The sequence below is a fragment of the Ornithorhynchus anatinus genome, chromosome 2 (assembly GCF_004115215.2).
Source record: "Ornithorhynchus anatinus isolate Pmale09 chromosome 2, mOrnAna1.pri.v4, whole genome shotgun sequence".
Lineage (NCBI taxonomy): Eukaryota > Metazoa > Chordata > Mammalia > Monotremata > Ornithorhynchidae > Ornithorhynchus > Ornithorhynchus anatinus.
The window spans coordinates 37,977,276-37,992,815 of NC_041729.1; the positions used below are offsets into that span (position 1 = coordinate 37,977,276).

Genomic DNA, 15,540 nt, shown 5'->3' on the forward strand with positions numbered 1-15,540 from the left:
ATGAATGAATGAGCTTACAGTATAGAAGGGGAGACTGGGTCCTCAGCTCCTTCATTTTTCCTCCAAGTTGGTTGCTTTTGTCTCAGGACCAGGGCAGAGAAGGACTATCATATTTATCCACACAATTACTCCATTTTTATTTTTTAACAAAATCTGTTTGGTGGGGGTAGAAATCGTGTTGGGGGGCGTGGGGGAGGGGGGCAAATATGTGAAAAAATACAGTAGGTGGCTCTTCTTTGAATCTTGTTATTGTGTTTCTCAAGCCCATTTTCAAAATGAGCATCACTGCTCCCAGCTACTCAGGTGAATTTTTGGTCTGTATTGATATCCAATGTCTTTGTAATACCTCTTTCATCACTTTCCAGTTCTTATGGTAGTTTCTGAGTAAGAGATGGGAGAGTCACAGGAAAAAGGTCTATGCTCTAGGTCAGCAGCATATGTTTTTTCTCCTCTAGCAACTCCATGTTTGGATCAGGAGTGGGCTCAAATACCCCGACACTTCTCTGAATCCTTCAGCTCCCAGTCTGGATCTGGCAGATATTACAGTATTAGCCACCCGACAAGATGGATGGAAAGTCAGATGAGCCTGGGATCTAACAAATACTCTTTATAAGCATTTTTCAGGACTTAATGATCTGTTATATTGGGTTTCACTGTACAAATTTACCATTCCCAAGATAATCAACTTTATCCAATTTTACCGGGGCTGATCTCTTGCTATCTTTATTCTTCTGCAAAATGTTTAGGCAACAAAAAATTCCAAACAATTAGGACAGTAGCCAAGCATTCTTAATGTCCTTTGCAGTGCCATTTTAACACAGTGAATAGGAGATTAGCGGGGCAATTTCTGTTGCAATTTCTATAGGCAAATTGAACTCCAGTGATTGAGGAACTAAAATGCCAGCTTCTTTCCTCCTATAAGAGGAAGTTGTGATTCCCATTTGGCCTGGGAGTCTGTTTGACTGAATCTCTCCTGGAATGCTAATTCTTTCTTACCTTATTTTCATTTGTGATTTTCCAGGGTCCTAATTCTTCTTATAATAATAATAATAATAATAACAGTGGCATCTGTTAAGCATTTACAATATGCTAGGCACTTCATTAAGCACTAAGGTAGATACAAGATAATTGGGTTGGATACAGTCCCTGTCCCACAGAAGTCTACAGTTTTCATCCCTATTTTACAGATGAGGTAATTGATAAGTGACTTGCCCAAGTTCTCCCAGAAAATACATGATGGAGGCTGGATTAGAACCCAGGTCCTCCATGATTTTTCCATCAGGCCAAACTGCTTATCTGCTCTCATTTGCTTTTTCCTGGATTCTACCAAGCCATGGACAATTTGCTTTTGTGGAAGTTCTTTCCCTTCCTTTTCCCTTCCCGTCATTTTCTCTTCCTTGATTTATTTTTAACAGTATTTGTTGAGCACTTGCTATGTTACAGGCACTATACTAAGTGCTGGGGTAGATGCTACACTGGACACACAGTCCATGTCCTATATGGAGCTCACAGTCCTCATTTTACATGTCAACTGAGGCAGAGAGAAGTTTTATGACCTACCTAAGGTCACACAGCAGACAAGTGAAGGAGGCCAGAATTAGTACCCAGGACCCCTGACTCCCAGGCCTGTGTTCTTTCCACTAGGCCATTTCATTCCATTTCCATTAGTCTACTTAAAAATATTCAGAGACATTCTCAGTGTCTCAGGGAATGTTCTCAACTTAGAGAAAGTTGAAAGTAAAATAACCACCACTACCAATTAGCCACAACTAGACAGTCCACTTCAATTTGAAGTTTCAGGAGAATGAGCTATTGCAAATATCAACCTACACCCTTTAGTGTATCCCTACTTTAAATGCTAGACTTTATTGGGGCTCATCAATGCCTCTACATATATGAAATATGTTGCATTTAACATTGAAGTCATGATTCTATGGTTGATAAAAATGATGGACTTTCATAGTGTGAACCTACCACTCAAGGGTTTCCGATTGCTCAGCACCCCATCTTTTCTGCAGGAGATGTCCTTAGATCTCCTAAAGGCCAGAAACTATGCTTCATTATTGGACCACCCTCCACCACAGGAATCCCAAATCTATGCGGGGAGAAAGGGCCTATCGCCCCCATGGAACTGGCACCAGCATTGAATTGGCCTCTACAACTTTTCGAGATGGTCAGCTCGAATATCTTTTCTGACCTCAGAGATCAGCCTGGAAACCTGGTGGGTGTTCCTAGGGGGAGGTGGATGCCTAAATTGCCCCAGACTGGCCAGGAAGTTGATAGGTAATCTAGGGTCCAAGTGAAGGCCTATTTCATCCCCAGCCTGGCCAAGAAGTCCAGGTTGGCCTTTGGGGCTCTTCTCCCCTTAGCCTGGCAGCAAAACCCAGGAACAAGTACTGTTTAACTAGAGTGTTATAGACCTCGATCACCTTGTTCCCTTTTACTTCACCTCACTGCTCTCCTACTACAACCCAGCTTCACACTTCGCTTCTCTGGTGCCAACTTACCCTCTGTACCTGGATCTCATAATAATAATAATAATAATAATGTTGGTATTTGTTAAGCGCTTACTATGTGCAGAGCACTGTTCTCAGCGCTGGGGTAGACACAGGGTAATCAAGTTGTCCCACGTGAGATGCACAGTCTTCATCCCCATTTTACAGATGAGGTAACTGAGGCACAGAGAATTTAAGTGACTCACCCACAGTCACACAGCTGACAAGTGGCAGAGCCGGGATTCAAACCCATGACCTCTGACTCCCAAGCCCAGGCTCTTTCCACTGAGCCACGCTGCTATCTTGCCACTGACCTCTACCCCATGTCTAAACTCTGGCCTGGAATTCCCTACCTTCTTCATACCCAATAGACAATTATTCTCCCCACCTTCAAAGCCTTATTGAAGGCACTTCTCCTCCAAGAGGCATTCCCTGCCTAAGCCCTCCCTTGTTTTCTCCCACTCCCTTCTGCATCACCCTGATTTGCTCCTTTTATTCACCACCCCCCTCAGCCCCACAGCACTTATGTACATATTTGAAATAAATTTATATTAATGCCTGTTCATTCATTCATTTAATCATATTTATTGAGCGTTTACTGTGTGCAAAGCACTGTACTAAGCACTTGGGAGAGTTCAACTGAACAACAGACACATCCCTGCCCACAACAAGCTCACAGTCTAGAAGGGGAAACAGACATTAATATAAATAGATTAAATAAATAAATTACAGATATATACAGATGTATACATATGTGCTGTGGGCATGGGAGGGAGGATCAATGAAGAAGTAAGCAAAAGTGATGCAGAAGGGAGTTCACTCATTCATTCATTCATTCATTCAATCATATTTATTGAGCACTTACTGTGCGCAAAGCACTGTAGTAAGCGCTTGGAAAGTACAGTTCAGCAATAAAGAGAGACAATCCTTATCCACATTGGGCTTACTGTCTAGGAAATAATGATGGTATTTGTTAAGCGTTGACTATGTGCCAAGCACTGTTCTAGGCACTGATACAAGGTAATCAGGTTGTCCCACATGAGGCTCACAGTCTTAATTCCCATTTTACAGATGAGGTAACTGAGGTACAGAGAAGTTAAGTGACTTGCCCAAAGTCACACAACTGACAAGTAACAGAGTCAGGATTAGAACCCATGACCTCTGATTCCCAAGCCCATGCTCTTTCCACTAAGCCACACAGTGGGAGAAGAGGAGAGGAGGACTTAGTCAGAGAAGGCTTCTAGGAAGAGATGTGCCTTCAATAAGGTTTTGAAGTGGGGGAGAGCAATTATCTGTCTGATATGAGGAGGGAGGGCATTCCAGGACAGAGGTAGGATGTGGGCGAGAGGTTGGTGGCAAGATAGACAAGATCGAGATACAGTGAGGTTAGCATAAGAGGAACAAAGTGCGGGGGCTGAGTTGTAGTAGGAGAGTAGGGAGGTGAGGTAGGAGGGGGTGAGGTGATTAAGTCCTTTAAAGCCAATGGTGAGGAATTTTTGTTTGTGCAGAGATGATTGAGCAACAATTAGAATTCCTTGAGAAGTGGGGAAACATGACCTGAATGTTTTTGAAGGAAAATAATTTGGGCAGCAGAATGAGTATGGACTGGAGTGGGAAGAGACTGGAGGCAAGGAGGTCAGCAAGGAGACCTATACAATAATCGAGGCGGGATAGGATAAGTGCTCGCATTAATAGGGTAGCCGTTTGAATGGAGAGGGAAGGATGGATTTTGGTGATGTTGTGAAGGTAGACTGACAGGATTTGGTGATGTTTTGAAAATGTGGGTGGACTAAGAGAGTGGAGTCCCGAATAATGCCAAGGTTATAGGCTTGGGAGACAGGAAGGATGGTGGGGCCATCAAAAGTGATGGGTGAGTGGGAGAACAGAGTTTGGGGTGTGAAGATAAGAAATTCAGTTTTAGCCATATTAAGTTTGAGGTGATGGGAGGACATCCAAGTAGAGATATCTTGAAGGCAGGAGGAAATGCGAAAGTGCAGAGAGAGCGAGAGGTCAGGGTTGGAGATATAGATTTGGGTCTCATCAGCATAGAGGTGATAGTTGAAGCTGTTTGAGTGAATGAGTTTTCCAAGCGAGTGGGTGTAGATGCAGAACGGAAGGGGACACAGAATTGAACCTTGAGGGACACCCACAGTTAGGGAATGGAAGGCAGAGGAGGATCGTTCCTCTGTCTTCCCCTCTAGACTGTAAACTCACTGTGGGCAGGGACCATGTCCACCAACTCTGTTATACTGTATTCTCCCAAGTGCTCAGTACAGTACTCAATAAATATAATTGATTGATTGATGGTGCAGAGACTAACATTTTACTTCAAGCCCAAGGGTAAACTGGGGGCAGTTGAAGAGGTGTTGGGAGTAAAGTGTCTGGAGGTAGAGGTGTGGTTTCAGCTTCCAGAGCAGCACTGCTGAAATTCCCTCCAGAGATAATTCCTGCTTGGTTTGGGATCCCTTTAGGGAGGTAACATTGCTCTGGAACCAAGTCACTAGATTCATGTGGGGAGGGGATGTATCTAACTAGGCCCACCAGAATGACACTACTGCCTTGTCAAATCCACTACTTTGTCAAGTATTTGTAATAATAATAATAATGTTGGTATTTGTTAAGCACTTACTATGTGCCGAGCACTCTTCTAAGCGCTGGGGTAGACATAGGGGAATCAGGTTGTCCCACGTGGGGCTCACAGTCTTAATCCCCATTTTACAGATGAGGGAACTGAGGCACGGAGAAGTTAAGTAACTTGCCCACAGTCACACAGCCGACAAGTGGCAGAGCTGGGATTCGAACTCATGAGCCCTGACTCCAAAGCCCGTGCTCTTTCCACTGAGCCACGCTGCTTCTCCTTTGTGTGTGTGTGTGTGTGTGTTTTCAAAGGTTTGTCAAGTATCTGCATACTTGTATTCATACTTCTAGACTTGGACTACTTTGCCTTTCTAAGAATGCTGAGGTGCATCAGTGGATGGGGGTGCTTGGGGAACAATGCTCATCAATCAATCAGTGGTATTTATTGTGCGCTTACTGAGTGCAGATCACCGTACTAAGCCCTTGGGAGAGACAACAGATTTGGTAGACATGTCCCCTTCCCACAAGAAGTCTTGTCCATAAGCCTGTAATAAGTGTATTTGTGCATTTGTGGGTGTACTATATTTACAAGCACTCTCAGCCCCATCCAACTTGAGCTCTTGAAATTATCAGGTTGAAATGGCTTAATTGGGAGAATGTTTGCCTGAAGATCTAAAGGTCTCTAGTTCAATCCTGGATTTCAGCAAGTTGTTGGGAAGCAGCATGGCCTAGTGGAAGGAGCACAGGCCTGGGAGTTAGAAGACCTGGGTTCTTATCACAGCTTAGACACTTACCTGCTCTGTGACCTTGATCCAACCATGTAACTTCTCTGTGCCTCAGTTCCCTCATCTGTACAATGGGGATTAAGACTGTGAGGCCCAGGTGGGACACAGGCTGTAACCAACTTGATTATCTTGTTTCTACCCTCGATCTTAGAATAGTGCCTGGCACACAGTACGTCCTTAACAAATACCATAAAAGGCCACTATTATTATCATCATTATTATTAAGAAACCTGCTGTAGGACCTATATAGGAAAAGAGGAAGTCACTGAATCAGTGGCAGAAGCAAAAAAAGGAATGAAAGCATTGTAGTCTGCATTAGGCAAGAGGGTTTTTGAAGGGATTTTTTTCAATGGCATGACCCATTTCTGACCTGAATCTAAGCCTATGCATCAGACCAGTGATTGAAGAAAGAACTCCAGGCAGTCAGAGGTGTTGTTTATGGAGCCATCTAAGACTAATTCTGTTCTAGACCTTTCCTCCCTGCCCCTGAAGAAACATATTTTGGGCTTTTCCGGCCTATACCCCTATACCCTTCATCCCTGCTTTGAAAGGAGCTGGGAGCATCATCATGGTCCCCAGAGTCCAGGCAGACTGGCAGTGCATACCTTCATACTCTCAGGTGATGGCTGTCAATCAACCAGACCCCTGGGCCAATTTGAGGTGGTCTTAGAAGGCAATCTCATGGACAAAAATTCACACTAGTTTGGTCTTATGCAGCTTTCAGCAGATCTGGAAAAATGAAGGCAAGAAGAGATAGTTGTAAATTCCCTCTTTGCTGGATTGAAAATGGGATTACTTCATTTTAAGATGAAGAAATGTGGGTTTGAGATTTCTTTTTTTTCCACACGAGGATTGGTTTGACTTCATTAAAACTTAACTAGTAAGTATTTGGAAGGTCTTCAAATCTTTCTGTGTCACCTACAATTATTTTAGATAAAACCCCAATTCCTTTACACTGCAGCCAAGAGAATAAAGTTGGTTTTTAAGACCCTGCCGCCTAGAGTTGATGTAAATGATTGATCTTAGTCATGTCCAGAAAGGAACATGAAAATCATTACCGCACTCTATGAATGCCTCTTTTCATCCTTTAATAAATCTTTTGGGGATCAGGTTTTGAGCATAGATCTTAGATTGTTTATTTTCCTTCACCAAGCCAGAAAAATTGTTTTTGCTAACTCCAGGTCTGCAGGGGGTATCCTCTCAGATCTCATATTTTTCCATTTTGGGATTTAACGGGGAAGGTGGACTGAGAACTCAAGCTATTTTTCAGTTTCCCCACGATAAATATAACTCTAGAAAAGGAAACATCACCGAGATTTTATTTGCAGATGAAATGTGCTATTCTTTTGGGTATTTTGGCCTCAAAAAAGTTACGGTTTTAAAACGTAAATGTAATTCTCTGTTTTAGCTATTTTCATTCTCTTTTGCAGTGTCTCTAGTTTTTGTCAAATTGGCTTTGTGGATTGGAATAATCCCAAGAAAGAATGCAAATTATCTATATTTCCTATTCTCCCTCATTTTCTGGTAATAAAGTCAGATTTCACAGAAGAGCTTGTCTACACAAGGGGTGCCTAAGTGGCATAGACCTAAATTTACAGTTGTACCCAGCTTATTGGCTTCTGCTGTTATAAATCAATACAGCTACTAATCCTGGGTACTTTTTCTAACTTGGTCTTGACCCTTTACCTATACGATCCAGCTCCTGTTGGATTTAAAGTGATTTTGTCAGTGATTTTTCATCACTGTGTGGAAGCTGCACTATCCACATTCTGTTACTTTATCCTTGTGATAGCAACAGCACACACTGTAAGGCTGGGGAAGCAAGGGATGAACCAAAAAGATTCTGTTTGCTGTGGAGGTTGTTGGGAACCTATTGGAAGTTCTGGAAGAATGGGAATACATCGATTGATTTTTTTTTAAATTATCTGGTTAATAGAGTGAATTAAGGACTGGAGTTGGGAGAGACAAGAGGCAAGGAGGTCAGAGAGGAGGCTGATGGAGTAATTAAGGTGGGATAGGATAAGCACATGTATCAGCATGGTAGCATTTTGGTTGGAGAGGAATGGTGGGATCTTAGAGATGTTCTGAAGATAGAACCAACAGGATTCATGATAGATTGAATGTACGGGTTGAATAGGAAAAAAGAGTTGAGGATATGGGCTTGTGGGAGAGGGAGGATGGTAGTGTTGTCTATGGGGAAAGGAAAGTCAGTGGAAGGATGGGGTTTGGGTGAGAGATGAGGAGTTCTGTTTTGGACATGTTAATCTTGAGATGTCAGTGGGATGCCCAAATAAGGTGTCTTTAAGGCAGGAGGAAATGTGAGAATATATAGAAGAAGAGAAGTCAGAGACGGAGAGGTAGATTTGGATGTCTTCCAAATAGAGATGGTAGTTAAATCCATGGGAGCGAATGAGTCCTCCAAGGAAGTGGGTATAGATGAGGAAGAGAAGTAGATTCAGTACTGAGCACTGAGGGAGGGATTCCCAAAGTTAGAAGGTTGGAGTCAAAGGAAGAAGCTGCTACAGAGAATCAATTTGTAGAAATCTGGATTTTTTTGGTACCTTTCTTGCTCTCCTGACACTGTAAATTCAGCTCTCTTGTAATATGCTCTTTTCCCTATAGGACAGGAATTTAGGTGGAATTGATAGCATACTTTGGTTTGTGCTGTAGGTCTTAACAAAAGTTTGTCTGAAAATTGGTCTGCTTAGGAAAAATACAATTAAGAAAAAATTAACTGCATTTAAATCATTATTAATCATTATTTCCTCTGTGCTTGCAGTGTGAAGATAATTTATGGTGTCAAAAAAAAACTAATCCCCAACCTAGAGGAGATGACAATCTAAGAATTCTTTCCCAAAATTAAGTTTCTGAGATTCAATCTTGGACAAATTTCTAGTTGGGTGATACTTTTCTCATTCCTCAACTCTCTCCAATCCCTTAAAGTATCTAAATTCTTCACTTTCCCTAGAACAACTGGGTGTCACCTCTCAGAAGGGACTGCTTCTCCACTGTGGGGAGTGGACACTGACTTTTTCAACAGTCACTGAGACTTTAAAGCCCTTCCTAGCATAACAATTCCAAACACTGGTCATTTCTGCCCTGGGGAAGCATACTCTCTGAAGCAAATGTCTAGACCCAGATTTGTATAGGGCAAACCCCAGTTTAGTATGCCTTAAAGACAGGCCCACAGGTTTTGGACTTTTACATATCAGTAGTCTGAGCCCGCAGTATGAATATTGAAATCTTTGTGTTTGTCCCCTTCAGGCATTTCCTCTTCCCAGCTTTGGACACCTTGTCTTGTGTGGGGGCTGGGATGGCACAATGGCTCCCCAAGAGATCACCTGACCTGTACCAACAGGTAGGAATTTCCCTAACCCTAACTTCTGCAGATAATTATGATTTCAGGGGTCCTTAGCCTTTCACTTCCCCAGGGAAGACTTCCCAACTGGAGCACCAAGAGTTAATCAGGTAAGTCACCACCATCATTCTGGTATTTAGAGATTTTCCTTAGGATTCATAGGGGTTGGTTGGGATTCTGCTAGGGCAGATGGCTTGGGGAAGTTCTCTGAATCCCTCTCTTGTTAGAGTGGATCTGTATGGGGCTGCCGTGAAAATAAGACACTCAGATTTCCCCTCTTTATATAAAGGTGATTGAAACAATTCAACTAAAGATAAAGGACGTGTAAGTAGTAAATAAAATCATAAACAATATTGTACAGACTTAAGGAAGATATAATTGGTTATGAAGAGATACAAACATAAATCTCTCTGGCCAATTCTGTACAACTCTAGAACTAGAATCCAGGTTCCTAAATATTTTAAAATTACTTCTCCATCCATGGCATTAACTGGCTCTTTATTCATCATCTTTACCTCTCCAAAGGGCTTTCCTCAGCTCCTCTAAAGTGGAGAGTCATGGTAGTTTGTCCTTATGATACTGAGACAGTCATGACAAAATGCACCTCTTTTCCTACTTGGGTCTTTTTTGCCCTCACTATCCCTTTCCTCTTTGACTGGTACTGGTTCAGTGATGTAATTAGATCCCGCCAGGGGAGAAGACACCTATCTACTTTGCCTGCTTTAATCCTTATTCAGTGACAGGAGGTGGCCTGAAAACTGTGAATATGCAGGAGTTGCTATTCCATGGACAGAGAACATTGGTCCTAAGAGACTTGACCAGCCAGGTGGTCTTAAAGAAGGTTCCAGAGCCCGGGCAGACTGGCAAAGGGAACACTGGGGAGGAAAAGGCTAAAGCAGCTGTCAATCAGGAGGACTCCGCATGGCCTAATGGTTAGATTCTAGTCCCAGTCTGACACTAGTCTGGAATATGACCTAGGGCAATATGCTTCTTTTTTCTGTGCCTCAGTTTCCTCATTTGTAAAATGGGGATTCATTAGTCGTTCTCCTTCCCCTTTAGATTGTGAGGCCCATGTTGGCCAGAGATTGGGTCTGATCTGATTATACCATATCAATCCCAGCATTTAGCATATATTAAGTGCTTAACAAATGACACAATTATTATTATTACCTGGTGAATGAAGGCCCCGTGGGGTATAAAAGATGGTCCGACAGCGCAGCTCTTCTTAGCTAAATTGGACAAAAATTTCTAGTTATAAATCCCCTTCTCATTGGCTTTCTCAGAAGTCTGGAGCAGAATGGAGCCGTGAGGTGAGGTGGGCTCCCCATTAAAGATGGGTTAGCTCCCTTCCACCCCTTCTCTTCCACTGCCTCCCCTCCAATCACTCCTCTCCTTTAAAGCAGCACTTAGGGAGTGCAGTCTAAGAATTCACCCATAGATGCGAGGATAAATTCCTATTCTAACCCTGAGGCAGAATTATAAACTGGGGGTAGACTGCAGTGGCCACTTCACTCTCTAGGCTAGAAGAAGTGTGCCCTCGTTAAAACAGCATGGGCCTAGGAGGCAGAGAATCTGGATTCTAATCCTTCGCCCCACTTGTCTGCTAACTTTGGGCAAATCACTTAACCTCTCTGTGCCTTAGTTACCTCATCTGTAAAACGGACTGCGAGCCCCATATGGAACAAGGACTGTGCCCACCCTTATTTTCTTGTATCTCTACCCACCACTTAGTAGAGTGACACACACCTAGTAAGCACTTAGCAAATTCCATTGGTTTGACATCAATCCTACATGGGAGCCCAAAGGTAGAGCTAAGACTGTCTTTGGGAATTTGGGGAAAGAGGGACTGAGGTTGCTTCAAATCTCTGAAACCTGGTGAATCTGTCCCCTCACTCCTTAGAGATCCTGAGACTGGAGCTGTGAGCTTCAGCTACCATCTCTTTGTGGATAATACCCAAATCAACATCTCCAGCCCTGATCTCTCTCCCTGTCTGCAGTCTTGCATTTCCTCATGCTTTCAAGACATCTCTACTCGGATGCCCTCCCATCACCTTAAGCTTAACATATCTAAAACAGAACTCCTTATCTTTCCACTCAAACCCTGTCCTCTCCCTGACTTTCCCATCACTGTAGAAGGCACCACCACACTTCCCATCTCTCAAGCTCATAACCTTGGCATTATCCTTGACTCCTCTCTCTCATTCAACCCACATATTCAATCCATCACTAAATCCTGTCAGTCCCACCTTCACAACATCACTAAAATCTGCCCTTTCCACGCTTCCCCTTTTGTTAAAATAACCTGTCCATGAGTTACCTTATTAGACTGAACCTTTTGCCAATATCATCATCTTTTTAGTAGCTCATTTGTAATCTGAGACCTACTTTAACTTTGCAGATATGGGATTTGGCCGTTTGGAGTCTTCACGAAATTGGGGATTCCTGGGCCAAGGCCCATTCCTTTCTTTGGAAACATTCTGGAGTATGCCCAAGTAAGTGTTTGAGGGTTCCTAGGGACGCTCAAAGTATATTAGCACACTACAAGTGCTCTTCTAATCTTCAAATTCTGCTCAAAGGCCAGTTATTCCCAGAACAGTAAAGACTGGCCTAAATGCTCTGCCATGAATTGTACCCAGTAAGTACTCAATAAATACAACTGAACGAATGAATGAATCTTTAGGATTCTGTCCTTGCCCGTGAGAAGACTGGAGCCCTCTTCACGCATCACATTTGTATTCATTTTCCCAACTCCCATTTTAATCAGCTAGGGCAAAACAGAGGGATGATTAATATATTTGGGGAAGGGCTTGTAGTATGACCTCCATGAATTCTCATTTTGCTACAAATTTACGGTGTAATAGAAATCACTCCAATTTGAAATAGTTTCTATGCAGGGTTGCAAGTAGGTGGGGCAGCAGCAGGGAGGGCACCCAGGATGTGAGTCGAGTGGCTTAGAAATATTGGTGGCTCTGGGCTGGAACAAACAGACTAGGTTTATAGAGCCAATCTAATTGCTGTTGCAGGAGTTCTGTCCTTTTAGAAAACTTCATCGCAGACCAAATCTGGATCAGTGTAGGACAACCCACCCTAGGTATCATGGGCTTAGTCTGCAGAAAAGGCAGTTTAAGGAGGAGAGCTAAAGCTGCTCTTTGATTCCTCTTTTCCCCATCTCTCCTTTTCACAAAACGCTAGCTCTGGTTTCTAAAACTGGCTCTGGAAGCAAGCACTAGTTTTCTTTCTTGACCTCAAAAGCTAAGAGCTCTAGTTGAGGCCTTGCTTATGGGGGAACCTTACTTATAACAGTGAAGATAAGCTTGTTTACATCTCCCCTCTATCAAAGCTTCACTGAGGTGATTGATCACTAAGAGCTCTTTTGCCACAGGCCTGTCAGACTACTCACTCAGTTAGAATTGCCCCTGTTCTCCCAGGACTTTGGGGATCAACCAATATGTCAATCCATCAAATTTATTGAGCACTTGCTATGTGCACAGCACTGTACTAAGTGCTTGGGAGAGTACAGTATAACAGACTTGGTAGACACATTCCCTGCCCCAACAAGCTTACAGTCTAGAGGGTGAGACAGACATTAATATAAGTATGTAAATTACAGATAGGTACATAAGTGCTGTGGGGCTGAGGGAGAGGTGAATAAAGGGTGCAAATCCAAGTGCAGGGATGGATTGTATCACACTGAAGTATTTGGTAAACAGGAATTTGTGGCAGGTGAAGCGGACTGTCCCCAGACACTATAATCTCCAAACTGAAATCTGCCCATCTTTCTCTAATATTGCTTTGTTAATCAATCATAGAATTCTCAAGCAGGAATAGACCTCAGGAGGCAGTCTAGTCCAGCAGCCTTGAACCTTCAAGAATTACTGAAATATAACCACACATCACAGAGGATTGTTCTATTCAGTTTTTCAACTTGACCCGTCCCATTTCTGAAGAATGGTGCAGGTTGAGAATATTAACGTTTGTCAGAGAAGGCTTGAAATTCCAGAGTCCTACTTTAGAATTTGTCATTTTCCAGGCATGTCCACTCTGTCAGTCAATTAGATTTATTGAGCACTTACTGTTTGCAGAGCACTGTACGAAGCACTGGGGAGATACAATATAACAATAAACAGACACATTCCCTGCCCACAATAAGCTCACGGATACTTCAGCCAAAGAAAGATAAATTTGATCTACTTCATCCATTTTATCCAGTCCCTGGTTTGATTCCACTGGAAAAATCTCTTTTTACAGGGTACGATGCACTTTGACAAGAAATGCTTTCAGAAATATGGAAAAATATGGGGGTGAGTGTTATACCCAAAGTTCATATTTGTGTCCCAAGTCAATCCTCAGGAAGTGCATTAAGAAGACTATAGTTAGTGGTTTGAGCTGCTTGCCATTTTTATAGTACCACTATTGAAATTTTGCTCCCACACACTCAAAGATGCCAGTTCAGACAATCATTGTTCTATAGATTCCAATAACTTAGGGTAGCCATCTCCCATATCCAGAAAATCCCTGCAAAACAATCCATAGAAGAAAATAGTTTCTCCAAGGTGTGATTTAAATTTGGAGAATTGCAAAAAATCCTGCAATTTTGGATATAGGTTGCTACAGAAAAGAAAACTCTCAGTCTCAAAAGCTGATTCATGCAAGACCAATATCACCGCATTCACAGAGCCCAGTATTCACTTTTCTCCAAAACTCAAATTCTGTTGAGTTCAAATAAGGAAAGAGCCTACCAATTCCCTTTGCCACACTCCTGCCCTTTAAGATACTGAGAAACTTGAATGAACCATTTCTTCTCAGATTCTTGTATTTTCTAACTTCCTGCAACTATGAATCTCTTCAAATTGGGACATAGGTTTTATGAAGGCTGGAAAGCCAAAATAGCTGTCCTGGACCTAGACATCATTAAAAGGGTACTGGTGAAAGAAGTGTTCACTAACTTCACCAATCGGCAGGTAAGTTCCTTATATGAAATAACCATTTGGTAATTTAAAGAACTGAGTCAACTTCATTCATTCATTCAATCATATTTATTGAGCGCTTACTGTGTGCAGAGCACTGAACTAAGTGCTTGGAATGTACAATTCGGCAACAGATAGAGACAATTCCTGCCCAACAAGTCTCACAGTCTAAAAGGGATTACTCTTAAGGAACTTTCGAAATGGAAATACATTTCTTCAAACTTTTAATATCCCCAGGACAGAGTTAGAAAGTATCCTGGCTTTGTTTGAAAAATTGTTCAAACAAGCCACAGCTAACAAACAGCAGAAAGACCCTGCAGGCTTGTTCAATAGCACTTGTATTGCTTTTAGCAACACAACTCACCATATAACTCATAAGGCAATTATGCAACCGAATGTCTCCGAGGGATTGATCCGACCACCCCCCAATCCCATAGGGACTGTTAACTGCCTGAAGAGAGGGGGTTTCCTCATTTCTAAAAATGCCATAAGTGTAGTCATGACTGAAATCAGAAGGATGGGTTAAGTGGTCATTGGATATTACTTCAGCCCTATCATTTATTCTGTTACTTTAAGGGTGAAATAGATCCCAGTGGTAATATCTGTTCCCTAAACTAAAATTACAGACTATAGGTGAAGCCTTTCCCTCCAATGTTTGGCTCTACTGCTATTATGACTAATTATCATTATGTGGATTGAATGTGGACCTGGACTTCTACTTTTCAGAATTCAGGTATTGAAGAGATACTGAAGCATTCTGTTTTCGCTGCTAAGGACAAACACTGGAAGAAATTACGCACATTGATATCATCCACCTTCACCAGTGGAAAACTAAAGGAGGTAAAAACCAGGAGGTCTGGGACAGCCCAAAAGAAGGAATGGCCAAGGGGAGAAGAGAGAGTGGGGCTAGAGAATAAACCCATTTAGGTTATTTTTATTTTCCCCATCAGTCAATCAATCCAATTTAGTCAGTCAAATCAATTAGGAGCAGCATGGCCTAATCGATAGAGCATGGGCCTGGGAGTCAGAAGGTCCTGGGTCCTAATACCCGCTCAGCAGCTTGTCTGTTGTGTGACCCTGGGCAAGTCACTAAACTTCTCTGTGCCTCATTTTCCTCATCTGTAAAAGGGGGAATAAGACTGTGAGCTCCAAATGGGACATGGACTGTGTCCAGCCTAATTAATTTGTACCTATCCCAAAGCTTAGTACAGTGCCTGATGCATATTATGTGCTAAACAAAAGTCATAAAAAATAGTACTGGCTGAGGGCTTATTCTGTGTAGAGAATCAGTTAAAATCCAGTAATACGACAGACTGAAATTTCTTAATATGACATGAGACCAAGACTCTATGTTTTTA

General features: G+C 42.4%; 1 pseudogene; it reads left to right on the forward strand.

Annotated features, from left to right (window-relative positions):
- LOC100082164 overlaps positions 1–15,540 on the forward strand; it is an 89,183-nt pseudogene that overhangs the window by 65,398 nt on the left and 8,245 nt on the right.